Raw genomic sequence first — 17239 nt, 5'->3', positions numbered from 1 at the left:
TTCAAGGTAGGATGAGAACCACATTAAGGAGGAAAAATCCAAGGCAAGTGAGTTTAGTATGTGTAGGAGAAGTTTATGGTTGACCATGTCAAGGCTTGTGACAGGTCTAGGAAAAGAGAAGCAGTTAGTTTGTTATTATTACGGTTACAGTTTATTGTGTTAGTAAAGGAAAGTAGTGCAGTGGTCGTACTATGTGAGGGTCTAAATCCATGTTGAGTGTTTGCTAGTAGGTTATTTTGAAGGAGATGGTTAAGTAGTTGTTTGTGTATACATTTTTCCATGATTTTAGCTAGTGGAGATAATAGTGCTATTGGGCGGTAGTTAGAGAGGTCAGTGGATTTGCCTCCTTTATGTAAGGGTATGATGTGTGATATCTTCCAGATTGCTGGAAAATCACTTTCTTTTATGGATCTGTTTATTAGGATCGAAACAGGGTAGGCTATAGCTTTTGCTGCTACCTGAAGGAATTCAGCAGGAAGCTTATCTGCTGAGGGTAGTGGGTTTAAGTTTTGTAAGAGAGATTGTATGTAGGAGGTGGGTATGGGTTGAAGTTGAAGGGAAGGAATGACGTTGTTGGTGTTACTTAAGATCAGTTGGGAAGCATCAGGATAAATGGCTTGCTAGTGTTTGTATGGAAGTAGTAAAGAAGCTATTGAAGTTATTGGCTATTAAAGAGGGATTATCAGGGTCTAGATTCTGTGGGTTAGGTGTTACTATTTTACCTGGGGTAAGTAGATGATTGATAGTAGACCAGAACCTTTTTGGTTCTTTTTTTGTGGATTGCTGAAGTTCTACATAGTAGTTCTTTTTGTCTGAAATAATAGCATTTTTGGTTTTGTTTCTCAGCTCTCTAAAGGTTTGATAGTCTGTTGGGTTTAACAAAATAAACAGTCGCTGCAAAGCTCAAACCCAGGACCCTGCACACCATAGCCAAAGTGATTTACCACTAAGCCATGTCAGATACACATAGCCCTGATGTTTTCACAAACATATCATCCAGCCCAGTCATTCAACAGTACAGGGAATGTATGTCAACATGTAGATGTATGTGTCTGTATATATATATATATATATATATATATATATATATATATATATATATATAGATATATATATATATATATATATATATATACATATACATTAATATCTAGATACATATAAGATATCTATATATGTGGATATATATATATATATATATATATATATAAAAATATAAACATATATACATACATATGCATACATCTATAGATATATATGTCTACATCTATATGTCTATATATACAGCAATTTATATATATGTAAGCAGATATATCTGTCTATCTAGGTATATAAGGACATACATCTGTAGATAAAAATGGAAACATAACAAAAACATATATGTCCACATGCACCATTAATGGGGTTGAGAGGCTCCAAACAGCATATGTCTTGTATGAATAGGTAACCACCCCCCCCCCCACAGCCAAACACGTCTGCCCTGCAATACACTACCAACTGTTGCAGATCCCATAACCAGGACCTGACACGACATGAACACAAGATTAACAGTACTCCATTCCACCTGTATGATATCAGGATGGTATCAGTAACATATCATGCAGTACAGCCCGGCTCCCATAAGGAATATACAATGTGGAAGCAATCAACACCCCTAGGATACATATACACAGACACATATATGCAGATACATATATATATATATATATATATATATATATATATACATACATATATATACATATATATGTAACTTTACATATACGCGCAGAGATATGTATAGTAAGATACATATGTAGAAGGTGCACAAAATAGGGAACAGCCACTATGCCTACAGTTACCACCTTATCAACTGGACACTGTATGAGCTACCCATACAAATGACAATCGTTGCCTGCAACATATACCCACAGAGCGGTCAAAGGATATAACACCACACACAGGTTTGCATATATGTGAAAGCTTTATCTGTGTGCTATTACAGTTGTATATGCCATGTCATATAGCTGTTTAGACACTGACATCCATATAAACAGAGTAATGCAACTGTGAAACAGTTATACTAATACAGTAGTCTGGAAAGGTTTACAAATGTTGCTGTCCAGGCTGAGGCCTTCAAGTAGTACAATAGTAGATAAAGACAGACTGGGCCACAGGATACCAAACAATCAACAGTAAGTAATGCAGATGTATAGCTCAGCAGCCTCTATCTACACTCTGTACACAATCCCTAGGGGTTAAATGCCTCAACTGACACAATGGGATGTAACTGTTACATAACAAGGCATAACTAACACCTTCACAAGCACACTGACAAACAGAACAGTCTGTATGGCAGGAGGCAGTAGGCCTGCATTAACCTAAGGAGGATTGTATGGTAATGTACATCAAGATACCTTAAGGCAGCTTACCCCTGATACCCCTACATGTTGTAACAACCTAGGTTAGTTATGGTGCATCTCCCCCTAGACTCAATAATACAGGGCCATATACCACTGTTACATACACTGGCCTCCGGACTGCATAAGGGGACACATGTATGTTGCAGGTGAAGCCCACACATATATGGCCCCAACACCACTGTATGTGTGAGGGACACAACAGCAGTGGACTGATGGCAGAAATGGCAGTATGACATACTCACTGCCCACTACAGAACAACCCCTTACAGCATGTCATTTGTGCAAAGCCTGGTATGTAGGTGGAGGACAGAGGCTGGAACACAGGCCCATATTTGGAAAACTGTTGTCATACACTAAGCAAGTCACTGGTGTTACAGGATAGTCTGCAATATACCCTTAGTCATGAATATGACATTAGAAACAGAAATGGATGTAGCCATGTACTGATAGCACTCAACACACACACTGCCAGTGAAATCTCTGACACAGGAACTGTGTGGTGGACAGACAAAGCATAATAGGGACACCTCTGGCCATAAAGAGGATAGGCCCACAGTTGAGAGCTATGCAGACAGACTGCATTCCAAGTTAAACTAGTATATACACACAAACCCTGTAACACCAGTGCTATACAATGCATACAACGCTACTCACACTCTATCTGTAGTTCTAGAACCTCCTCCAAATATATAGCTGGCCTGTGTGTGCAAGTTCCCCTGTAAGAGGTATTGCTACCTGGTGTCTGCAACAGTGATGCCCACACACAGGAAGGATGTCCATCACACAGGAAAGGTAAAGGGACCACACCCACATGATGTAGGGATTTATAGTACGTGGTTGCCAAGACAGTGGTAATTGGAAGTACTACACAGCAAGCTACATGCAGGTAGCAAGTGGAGAACACTGATTGGTGCAGAGGCCATCACCTGATCATGTGCAGCACCTACAAAATCCATGCTGCAATCTATTCAAAGCAGCTCAATCCATTTACTGGACAGAGACCGAGAGAGAGGGAGAGAGAGAGAGAGAGAGAGAGAGAGAGAGAGAGAGAGAGAGAGAGAGAGAGAGGGAGAGAGTGAAAGTGGAAGTGGAAGCCAAAGCCAAAGCCACAGCAAAAAAAAATATATATATATAATTACATCCAGCAAACTATCCAGAACAGACATCAGTCCCACAACAGGTACGTGAAGTATATATGCATGTAATTGAATGTAGTACTTGGTCCATAATAATGGTATAGATGATGCTGAATGCTCTATATGTGCCATCAGGTGTTGTTGTAATGATGTTCAACTGAACAACTGCTATGGACATTAGTGTCTGTCCCTGAGGGTAGCGGGCCATAGCCATCAACTGTGCAGATCAGCACTGACTGACAATATGTAAGCCATCACAGTGTGTGTTGTGTAATGGGAAGTATGTATATTACGTGGCCAATAGCTGGTGGTGGAAGTAATGCCATTATGATGGACACATGGGGTCCACAGCCCACCCCTTGTAGGATACTCAGGTTAATCTGTAATGTAGCATGCAGGAATGCCATAGGTGTGTAATAGGGTTACCTGAAATCTGGTCCTACATATACACCCCTAATGTCAGGCTGTGTCCATATGTGGCACCAGTATGTGTTGTAGCAAGGCAGAACAGAGCAACTGTGCAGGAATGTGTTGTGAGATTGTGGACCTGATTTCTAAATGTACCCCACATATAGGTATGCATATGTGTACATATGTACACAAATACAATATATAAACACACACACACACATATATATATATATATATATATATATATATATATATATATCTACATGTATGTCCACAAATATACAGATACCCATGTGTAGACATATATACAACATCACATATATCTACAGATATATAGATATATACCTATATGCACATGTCTACATTTATACAAACACACACAAACATATATGTATGTAAATACATGTCCCCTATATTACTACCCCAGTGCTGCATGCTATGTGCGAGGAACCAGCACACATAGCAATACAGTTAGATATCTACAGCTGGCAGTGTGTGCAACATGGATGGGTATGTCACATGTTAACCCCTTGTTGGGACCACATTGCCCTCATCTGTGAAGTATGGAATGGGAATATGGGGAAGTATGGCAGGTATAGTTGTGGAGGTGGTCAGGGTTGGTAGATAGAGAGGACAGTCTACAAGGGTGGTATGTGACACATGTAGTGGGTCAACACCCTGGATGGTGTGGTCTGTGATGTGGATGCCCCATGGACCCCAATATGGACACAATGGGAACAAGCCTCCCACCCACTGCTACTCACAGCAGCAGTCCATGTCCTGAAGGTGCTTGTCCTGGAGGCTGAGCAGGAGGAGCATGTTGGCCCTGTGAATGTATACTGGGTGCCTCAGAGGGATATAGCACATCCCATATGTGTCTGTGGAGCCCGTTACAGAACAGACCCTGGACCTGACCTCAGGGGACAGTAACATGTATGTGTGTGCCCCCAGGGGGGATATCCCCGGGTTGGTTCCACCTGATGGTATTGCTGGACCAGTACATGAGGAGGCCCTAATGTGGGACACACATGGGATGTGGCCAGGTAAATAGGCAGATGGGTTTGGAGAGGTGGTTCTGCTGGGCAACAGTACATATACATGCTATTATATCACTGTTATGGAACATATGTTGGTAGTAATAGTCTACACAATCCTGGAACATGTCCAACAGCATGCATAGATATCCCCAATAAAATAGAATGTCAGATGTGCAGCAATCACAAAGCAGCCATACCACAGGCATATATGGAACCATAGTGGCCCTGACAATGGCATGCAGGTGAATAGTCTGTAACAGGCCAGCAGTGATAGTGTCCACACAGGGAACATGGCTACAAACACATAGCAGAAAGCATGGTACAATACAATGTCTGTCCCGCTGGTAGGTAAGATCTTGCCATACCTAATGTGTTGTGTGTACAGTTTGTTGTCACTGATATGGTGGGGGGGGTGACAGAGATGTGTATGAAGAACTGTGGTAACCTTGCTGTATGAATTCCTCAGACCTGTTACGATCTTTATGTCTTTCAGCCAAGATGTCACATGCACGTCTGCCAACATATTCAGTGGCCGAAAATGAAGTGCTGATCACGTATTTAATCCAGCACTACCCTGTGCTGTTCGGCCAGGCCACCCATGACCAGCAGAAGCAGACTGCCCTGTGGAATGACCTAGGGTCAATGATGTCGGACTGCACAACCGCAGTTATGAGCAGGTCTGGCATCATTGTACTGACCTGCTTCGCAATGCCCGTCGGCCTGTTGCTGCAGTCCGGGTGGGATCACCTCACCACAGGGGGGTGTATGCAATCCATCCCCCCCTGACACGTGTGGAGGAGCTCCTGGTCAGTCTCATGGCACCTGCCCATCCGGCAAGCCACAAACCGCCGTACACCTTTGTGGAGGTGGATGCCACCCACACATCGGCTGAGGAGCATGCAGGTAAGGCCACAGGGAACAGCAGTAGACCACTGTTGCATATACATCCACATTGGTACCGGTAGAGCATGCATATCTGACATGTCATAGGTATATTGTGTTGCTGCATAGTAGTGATAAACAGATGTCCATATGTGGTAGTATTGTGGAAACGTGCCATTGATGTATTGTAATACTGCACCCACCTTGTAGCACTGCCAAAGGTGTGACCACTGACATTGCATCTCTCGCTCAGAGCTGTTGGACATATACCACTTAAAGAAATCCCAATCCCTCTGAGCTACATGCTCTAGGGACCTAAACCTTGTCACCACAATAAACAGAACATGCTGGAGGGATAGATTCCTGTCCCAGAGACTTCCATACTCTGGAACAAACTACCTATCTATATCAAACAAAGCTCCTCATTAGCACTGTTCAAGAAAAATCTTGATGATTGGATGGGAAATAGGAAATTCACCCCGGGGATCACCTCTGTGGCTCTGTTCGATAGGGGCACAGGAAAATAATTTTCTTGGGTTGTGAAAGCCAGGGTACCTTTTTGGCTAGGCTTGTATAGGCCCTAGGGCCAATAGCCTAGTACCTATCTATGAACATAATGTCTATATCACTTACCTGTATAGCCTAAAAACCACATACAGAGTGACAAAATAAGCACTATATAAATAGTATAAATTCCTACACTATATAAATAATAACTACATAAATAAAACCTACAACATCTCATACTGATACCACAAGAATAACAGATTAAACTATAACATTTGCATGTTTCATGATACACTATTCCATATTACACATTTTTGATGTTATGAAATTCAATATTATGTGGTCTGGATGTTTTGAATTTAGATGTTACGAGTCTTAGATGTTTTGAAGTGTAACCAGATATAGATATATAGCACATTACCTCACTTATTCAAAAAAAAAAATAGGTAGATATAAAACAATATACTATATTAGGTAAATAAAGTCAAAATATTATTAGTCATGCATATATAGCACATTAGTGCCACAAAAATTTACCTCCACAATTGTGAACACTATCACATGAACACATGAATACTTGCAACTTGTTATAAAACTGAAAGTAAATAACTTTTGTCCTAATAGTGAACATCATTGTAGTGCATTTTTTCATAGTTTGTCTTACTTTTCATTTTTTTCATGCAATTTCAGCCCCAGAACCTGGACCGAAGCTCCAAAAGTGGTGGTGTTTCCATATTCATAAAGGTCCCCTGCCATAAACAAACTCTACAACAGAAGGAGGAAGCTAATGCTGAATAAAGTGAAGTCCCAAGACTGGAAAAACTCCCTTATCAGCTTCAACAAAAAGTTGAGATCCCTCATCAAATCCTCTAAAGCTAGCAATGAAAACAGTATTGCAGCAGATAGTAAAGACAATCCCAAGGTCTTCTATAGTTATGTAAAGAATCTCCATGGCAATACCCATATTTGCTCTTAGCTACTGCACAATGGTACCTCCTATACTGAGCTACAGCTATTGCTAATATACTGACCAACAGATTCACTGCCAACTTTACCCCTCTCTACCTCCCAAAGGACCAATCATGATGCCAGTAGATTGCCGGGCACCCAGTATTACTGCTGCACAGGTTAAAACAGCACTGTCCAAGGCCAAGAATACAGCTTCCATGGGACGTGACAATATATCTTGCTGTGTTCTACATGAACTACAGAGTGAACTGGCACCTCACCTGTGTGCCTTGTTCAATCACAACCTTACCTCAGGCTTTGTCCTTACCGAATGGTACACTGCTACAGTCATCCCTCTCCGCAAAGGAAGAGTGAATACACACCCTGTGAACTATGGAATGCATCATCATGGACCTAATAAACAAGGATATAGGGAAGCTCCAAACTCTGGATCCCACACAGTTTGGTTTTGTGAAGTGTAGATCATGCCTGCTCAACTTGGTCGACTTTGTTGAGTCAGTCACCAGAGCTGTGGATGAAGGCAAGGTGGTTCATACAGCCTACCTTGATCTGGCCAAGGCCTATGATACCATTCCCCACTCAGGAATCACAGAAAAACTCACTCAGCTAGGCATCAACCCCTATATCACTAGGTGGTTTGCAAACTGGCTTACAGATAGAACACACAGTGTGAAAGTAGCTGTCTCCAAGTCAGAATGCCAACCAATCACGAGTGGAGCCACACAGCGATCAGTCCTGGGTCCTCTCCTGTTCAGTATCTACTTCTCAAAAGTCCAGGCCAACAAGAAGGGCCTCTGGCTGACAAAGTTCACAGATGATTGCAAGTTGGGAGCCATTATTAACTCCCCAAATAATGTTGACATACTACAGAAAGACTTCACTGAGACCAACGACTGGTGCCAGAACCATTGATTTAAGCTCAATTCCAAGAAATGTGTCATCATCCCCTTTGGGAAAAACCCAGTTCCCATGAATTACCACATGGATGGTAGTCCACTGGACACAGAAGGCATTACAAGAGATCTGGGAATACAGGTTGACAGCAACCTCTCTTTTGACCACCACATTGCCACTGTGGTCAGAAAGTCCTTCTATGTGGCACATCTCATTACTAAGAGTTTTGCATCCAGGAAGAAAAAGGTCATTGTCTCCCTCTACTCTTCCCTCATTAGGCCGATCATTGAGGACAATGCCCCATTTGGCATGTACCTCACTAGACACCTGCAACAATTGGAGAGGCCACAAAAGTGCCTCACAAAAGGATCCTTGGCCTAAAACACTTGTTCTATATGGACAGACTCAAAAAACTCCAACTATTTTCTGTCTCATATTGCCTACTTAGAGGCGATTTCTGCTTGACTTACAAAGCCATGTCTTACCCAGCTCTGTTAGAAATGCTGCATCTAAAGAAATTCCAATTCCTCCACACCACATGCTCCAACCTCATTACCACAATCAACAGAATGTGCTGGAGGGACAGGTTCATAACCTAGAGACTGCCCATGCTATGGAATAGACTTCTCATAAATGTCAAACAGAGCTCCTGACTGGCCCTCTTCAAGAGAAATCTTGATGAGTGGATGGGAAATAAAAAAAATCACCCCTGGGATCACTCCAGTGGCTGTATTCGACAGAGGTACTGGGAACTAAGGTTGGGTGGCACAATGCCAGGTTAATCCTATGGGCTAGGCTTGTAAAGGCTGCAGGGCCATTAGCCTAGTACACACCTATGAACCTATGAGCCCTCTTATGTAGGTCCCTCTGGGATACCACCAAGGCAGCAGCCTGTAGCCGGTGAGTATGGTTTATGTAGATGCTTGCCAACACACCGGGCATGTAATGACAATGGTATATGCCATGCAGACATCTAATACACCTACCCAGAATGCATGCTGTACATGTGCATGTATTGTTGCTGTGAAATGCATGGCATCACAGGGTTGACCATGATGGGGTATTGGAAGGGCATGTCAGACACCTGCATGATAACTAACATCCTGTCATTGCAGAATGTGTCCACAGGGAGTAACATAATGGTGGGAGGCATGGCCTACAGTAGGGAGAAGTTTGGAACAACACCCATATACAGTGCAACACCAGTGTATATACCTGTAGGACAATGGCAACTGCTGCAGAGATGCACTATGGCATAAGGCATTACAGTAGTCCATATTATCAGCTGGGACTAGGCTGTAACATGTGGTGTTCAGTGTATGGGACACTGCAAAGTGACACATATGTGTAGGGCTTACTTGTCATGCATCTGCAAAATGGCTGAAGGAGGGGGAATGTCAGCATGACACACCAGTGCACTGCAGCAGGGATCCTAAGGAGGCTAAGAATGGCAGTATCCACACATAGTCAGGTTCAGGACCTTAGGCAGATGTAACCCTACCCCCACAGCAATAGCGATGGCAGTGTGCTAACACCAAGGGATGTGCATGAGTAGACCTTGCAATCATGCAGAGTAGGGGGACATGTATAGGGCAGACTGAACATACACTGGCAATTGCAGATGGCCCATGCTGGTATTCCCCTGCCAGGAGTAGTGAGTGCTGTAGTACACACAACAAGAGGTGCGTCAAACTGTCATAGCACACATATGCCCACACAGAGTGTATGCATCGTGGTCAGCATCCACACACCTAACAAATTCCATAGACACTGCATGTGAAAGTACAGAACATATGTCACATATCGAGCATGTACTGTTAAGATATGCAGTGATGTGGTCCCAATGCAGATCACAGATGGGTGCATCATATCAGGAAGGGTGTGTACACCCCCCATAGCCATGGTATGCTGTGATGTTTGTTAGTGTAAAAGTATCGGATTGGTCATACATGGTCCACTGATGTTGAGAGCTGTAAATCAGGCATCAGGCATTCACAAATTACATCTGCCCACATATCATCCGAGGTTTGTGTTGCTGAAAAACATAGGGTCTGTGAGCATTAAAGCTGACATAACTGACACAGTACTACACATTCCGCAATGGGCTGTATACCTGTGAGATGTGGTGCATAGTACATGGCAGGGTGCAGAACAGGTGCACAGCAATACTGTGTGTACATGGGTGCAGTGGTATCCAGGGGAAGGGGCATCACCTAGTGACACAGCACATGCATCACACATGTGTATACTGTTGCTAGCATGGATTAACTATAGCTGAACTGCATGCTGTTGTGTACCATATGTTCTGCATATTGACAGATGAGTAATAGGAGGACTGTGTGTACTATCATTGTGCAACCTCACCCATATGTGTGTGTGTGTGTGTGTGTGTGTGTGTGTGTGTGTGTGTGTGTGTGTGTGTGTGTGTGTGTGTGTGTGTGTGTGTGTGTGTGTGTGTGTGTGTGTGTGTGTGTATGTGTGTGTAGGGTCACTCTGGTGAAGTGGAGGGAGGTTGATGCATGTAGGATGCATGTGTGCATGTGTGTGTTTGTGTAGGTGGCCATGTATGCACATGTGAGATTGTAGGGTGTTCATACAGCAGTACCTCCCTTTGGGACCATGCAGTACATGGACATGGACTGCCACATTACACACCAGGAATACCTGTCATGTGTGTAATAACAGGACAGCTGATAGTATAATATGGTCTGTAGCATGGAACAGTCATCGGGAGGGAAGGAAGACACCAGGTACACCCTTAATATTGCATTCAGCAGGGAGGTCACCTACAGCCCATGTATGCAGCACTACAGATTCATTGGGGAAGTACTAGTCAACATCAGGGAGTGTCTCCAAATATTACAGTTGTCACATGATAAGCTGACTGAGCAACATATCTGGCATGTATTGAGCATTACATACACATGCCACACCATATTATGGATAGAACGTAGTAGTCCACACATATAGGGGCCATGCTCATGATGTCCGGACATACAGAGGGTGCATACCGAATGACAGCAGTGAGGCCATGTAAAACCACTACACACAGGTCAGGCAGGTAATGTAATAACAGGTCTTGTAGTGTGACCACTTGTGTAGGCATTTAGAGGACTGATATGTTAATGAGTGGTATCAATGCGTGTATGTTAACAAGTGTGATGCAGGATGGGGTACCACATGGACATATACGTGGGACTGTCTGTAAAGCCATGGACAGGTAGGTGTTACGAACATGTGTGTGTGTGTGTGTGTGTGTGTGTGTGTGTGTGTGTGTGTGTGTGTGTGTGTGTGTTTGTACTGCTAGGCAATGCTGTACAGGTTTTAAAGTGCATTTATTGTTTTCCCCCACAGGTGGCAATGTGGGTCAGGGTCCCTCCTGCATGCAATCTGATGTTGGTGTCCATACAGACACCGAAGCTGATGATAGTACTGTTGAGGCACAGGTAGGGTTGTCAGGGGCCGACACTGCACCAACATTTGACATCCCCCTTTTAGCCACCCCAACCCCACACACAGTTTCAGTGCCTATACATACCCCATCACCAGTGATCATATTGGAGGGACAGCTGGCGTTTGGTTGCAATGCACAGGAAAGTGTGGTAACCATGCCTACTGTGTCCGGTCGCAGCAGGCATAGCCAGATGTCTGACAGGGCACCACACAGGTGGATGTCCCAGGCTGCTCCTGGTAGGTCCACTTGACATCATGCTCCGCGCAGAGGCGACATAGCTGGTACCAGCAGGCGCATGTTTCAAGCTGTCATGGAGGCGCAGACATGTATGGAACGTTACACCAGACAGGGCCTATGGCTGCAGAGGGCTGCTCTCATATCTGTAAGTGGCAATATCCGTGAATTGTCTGGTGCCATCCATGCTTATACCGAGCTCATAGATATATGGCATGGTGAGATGATGGCCCTCATTGGCTGTGGTGTGTCCATGCTTCAATGTGTGGTGGGGATGCGGAGATGGCCGCTTGGACGTGGGACAGCAACACCAACAGCTGACAGTCAACGTGGATGTGCTAGGACACCAAGGGGTTCCAGTAGTGGCAGTACCCACCCAGAAGTGCAGGGGGGTGCTGTCCAGAACACACCACAGCATGTGGTCCTGGCCAGTCCCAGGTGGGGCCTGGTATCAGCTGACATTTATCATCAGCAGGTGAGAGTAGCACATTGAGGCCTGTACCTGGATGTGCCCATGGAACCCCTTGCAGGCACAGTCCACGTGTTCATGGCTGGAGGCAGTGAACTGCACACTCTGCCAGGTATGGTCTGCAAATGTCCATAAACACCTGTGTAGGGCAGCCACATGGCAGAACTGTGTGCACGCATACCCACACACTATACAAACACACCTAGGGCAACCACATTACTACACACACCAAAGCACCATGCCCAGCTCTATGCAGTACACATCTCACCCACACACATGGTGTCAAATGTATGGCCCAGCCTCAGCCTCTGGCAAACCAACATCACACCCTGTGCATATGATGATACCTGTGCCACATCCCTGTCATCCATACCATCAATGCAGAGACAGGCTAATATGGTTCTGATGCACATGGTGACTGTACTACAGTGTACCATGGTACTGCAATGTAACATGTAAGGAGTAAAGTGTAATGTATATATTGCAGGTAGTGTAGCCATACAGCAATGATGCATTATAGCTGTTAGTACCACTGGTTGTGGTCCCTATAATGTTATCCATTTGTGTTGTAGGTGTACATGTGTCAGCATGAGGGTGGTCTGCAGTCATATTCTACAATGGGGTATGGCACTGTGGTGACACCATGGCTGTGACATATCTGGGGTACAGTTCTACACATGTGCACAGGTTACTGAAACAGTTATTGCATGTGCCACATGGACAGGTGACCCGCTGAGGCATGTATACCCTGCAAGCTGATGTACACCCATCCACATACACACACACTGTTACTTGGCAAAACTGGGACTAGACCCCTACCTAGCTATCTAATGATACTGAAGTGTGTGGCTGACATTGCACACAACACACAGTGTTCAGGGTGAGGTGTGTCCCAGGTTACATGTTACATGCAGAACATCCCCAGACATGTACAATATGCTAATGGGGATGTAATGGGTGTATATGGACAATATGTAGTGCATCATAACTTCATATACACATTAATAGACACATAACAGGCAGACACACATCTGAGATACCAGGGCCTATTGCTGCTAACTAACTTGACCATGTGTCCAATGTGTTACAGGTAGGCTGCACACAGCACATGCATAACTAGCCTGGATTGTGGTATCAGTTACCTGTATGGTTGATGGTGACAGTGGTAACCATAACGTGGTACATGGAACATATACTGGGTGTACCTTGGTGCAATGAAAGTGTACACAGCACCCACACCCCCCAGTAGATATTGTACTCCCTGAAACCCATGATGACACTCTGCCGTATCCACCATCACACATTGGCCATGACTGCAATACAACCCATAGTATACCCCAACAGTGGTACTACAGGGATATGCATCTAATGCACATGCCACAGGAGTAGTAGGGTGTTGCATTGTCATGCCTCACCTATGGGCAGCAACAACACTATCCATACTATTGTGTGGCAATGGGTATTGTAATAGGAGTATGTGGCCTCAGAATGCTGTACCCTACAGATGCATGTACATGCACAACTACACACACATGCCAGAACACAATGGGTATCCCATGCCTATCAACCCATTTGTAAAACACTGTAGTGCTGGCACTGCAAAGCTTGTGTAGCCAGTATGGGGAGGAGCTTAACAGGGGAACATGTATTGTCCCATACAGCGGCAGCCACAACTGACTATGGCAATGGGTGTTGCATTGGTTGTTAAGGCCCTCATGGAATTCACAAGTACAGGTGTGCTAACACACAGACGCTGCTATACTCAGTCATGCACACATACAAATGTCACTACAGGGGTGCATCGCTGCAGGTGGTCATAGCCATGTACCTAGCTATTGTCCAAGGAGACATGGGTTGTGTAGGGTTGTGTGTACAGCAGTATCCTGCCACCTGCCAGGTGGCAGCAGGCAATCTATCGACAGTCACTACTGTGGTGACCCTCAGGGTGAGAATGACATGCATCAGCCACTCCTCCAGGTGCCTCTTACACATGGCCACTGAGGTGATCAAGTTGACATGTATGCAACATGCATTACACCACATTGTTAGTATCTGTGATGTAGACCTGTAACCAAACATGTTATATTGACTGTGGTAGTGTAGTGGTGGTACCCATGGCATGTGGTGCATATAGGGTGACTTCTCTATATGTGCCAGTTTTTACACAGCTGGGCAGACATGTTAGTGTCAATAAAGCTTAGGTTGCCTGTACATATCCCAGCTGGATACCTGCCATCTGCACATCTGTACAGGGACTGACAGTCATCAGCTTGGCAAGTTGCTATGCAGTAGGATGAGTGTGGTGACACAGACAGATGTTTGACAACAATATGTATGCCATAACTACATGTCAGAAGCCCTCACTAACATGTGCTGTGCAGATGGTAGTCTATAGTTACATTCCACATGTCGGATCATTACCCGGAAAGGGGTATGTACTGTGACACAGCTCACACACCAGGGTTACAACAGGGAGGCCTCAGTGTCCAGCTATGCCTGCAGGTTTGCCTGCATCAGTACTACAGTTAGCACTCTGTTCTAGCCTGGGTAAGCACTGTCAACAGTAGTACTGCCATGATACACTACATGCCAGTGTGACAGCACAATACCCTGGCCTAATACTGTATGTAAGACATTCACATGGATAAAAGTGCTGTACAGGCCACATATACATCTGTTTCCCACACATGACACACACACTCCTTGCTACTGTAATGACAGCATGTAGGCGCATGTATTGTACATGGCATTACATACACTTATTACAGATGTGAGTACCCTGCTATGTTATCAGACTGGGTGGTGTGACATGGTTACCAGGGCTAAGCCATGCTTAGCAAGTATCAACATTGTGGCAATATAAGAGCTGAGCTGATTTGCGCACTGGTAAGCGATGCCTACACTGTGTAAGTGCCCATATATTTACCCATAGCTTAGCACCACTTAGCTTCATGCAAACCTGCTCAAACCCACCTTAACCACTCTGTATTCAACAGCCCTTGTTCTGCCCAGCAACAACATGACAGCCCTAGCAGGTCTTGAACTCAGGACCCTGTACACTACAGTCAAAACATTTAACCACTATGCCATGACCACTGTGAAGACAGCTATTGTTTTACCAATATAGCTGTCAATACACATATTGTGTAGTATTGAACAATTGCCTTTACTTCCTAAATTGTGTAGTCCTTGTTATTAATATGACCGTTGCATCACATATGTTGTTTTATCATAATGTACACATAGCAGATACATATGGTGAGATACATCTGGGAGGGTATACACAACCGTGAGGTTTACACATGACAGGAATATGGTTATATACATATAATAGGTCTATACATGTCTACATGTACATACACATGTATACTCATACATATGTCTGTATACACATCTGTATAGTGCTACATATACATGGCCATGCGTACATCTCTTTGTATGTATATATATATATATATATATATATATATATATATATATATATATATATATATATATATATATATATATATATATATATTTATATATATATACATATATAGATTATGTATATGTATATATAGCTATATATGTATGCACATCCTATGTTTACAGATATGCCTAGTTATGTTGGTATATATGTAGATATCTATAACTATATGTGCATACATATCTATTCTGATATACCTACTACTGTCAATATATATGTAGATATCCAAACGTATATGTGCATATGTATCTCTATCTGTATATGTGTAGACATATACAGATCTGTATATGTATATATCTGAGTGTTTATGTGTATATCTATGTACATATACATATCCATCTATGTATGTATATATATATATATATATATATATATATATATATATATATATATGTGTGTGTATATATATAGATATCTGGATAATTATATATACATATATTTTCACCATATGTCCTGAACATGGAGTGTAGCCCTACCTCAGCCCCTATATTCCCAACTTCATAGTGCAAGGAGATGTCAGGTATGTATAACAGGTATATTTGTAGATTATTTGCACTGTAATAGGGATTGTCTTTACAGACATGGTGTGTGTGGGAGGTCACATCTGCTTTTGATTAGTGTGCCATTGCCTACTGACAGACATCCTAAGGACATCATAGTACAGTAGCACTGCTAGCATGTAATGCTCCTGTGGACTACAGTAAAGATATTGGCCAATATATTTGGATAGTCTGACACACTCAGGACAGTCCAGAGGTATACACAGAACCCCTGTGTGGACCAAGCCTGACAATGTGGATGTTAACAGCCATGTAGATAGGTATAACATGTAATTGCTGGTATACATTTGCCCCAATAGGTTATGCATTTAACCACCCCTGACTGTCCTGACACATAATAACCACTGGTACAGAGGTGCCATGGCCACATACTACCCACTATATACTGACATACATCTGTATAGCATCCCAATGCTCTGTCTGACATACATGATTATTATGGTAGCCCGGCAGCAGTACATCTGGCAAGTATCTGGACATGACGTCTCACTGGGTAAGTACACCAAGTAGCTAGGCATGTAGCAAAGCACTTTGCAGGCTACAGGCAGACTTGCTCAACACTGGCCTACATTTCCTATGGGGGAATGCACATGTACCAGCATATATAGCAGGCTCTACAGGCATGTTACAGCACAGAGTATGATTCACCTGTATGAAAGTGCATAACCACAACCAATGTGAACACAGCCACAGCCACATATGGTAAGCTAGCCTAATATTACAGTATATGGACTATCTGTTCAACACCATCCTCATATGTGCCACTCACACACTAACCCTACATATACTGGGCCGCTACACAGTGTGGTCCAATG

Source organism: Protopterus annectens, chromosome 10.part0 (genome assembly GCF_019279795.1).
Source record: "Protopterus annectens isolate FY-2018-M chromosome 10.part0, PAN1.0, whole genome shotgun sequence".
Classification (NCBI taxonomy): domain Eukaryota; kingdom Metazoa; phylum Chordata; order Ceratodontiformes; family Protopteridae; genus Protopterus; species Protopterus annectens.
This window is presented reverse-complemented; position numbering follows the sequence as displayed.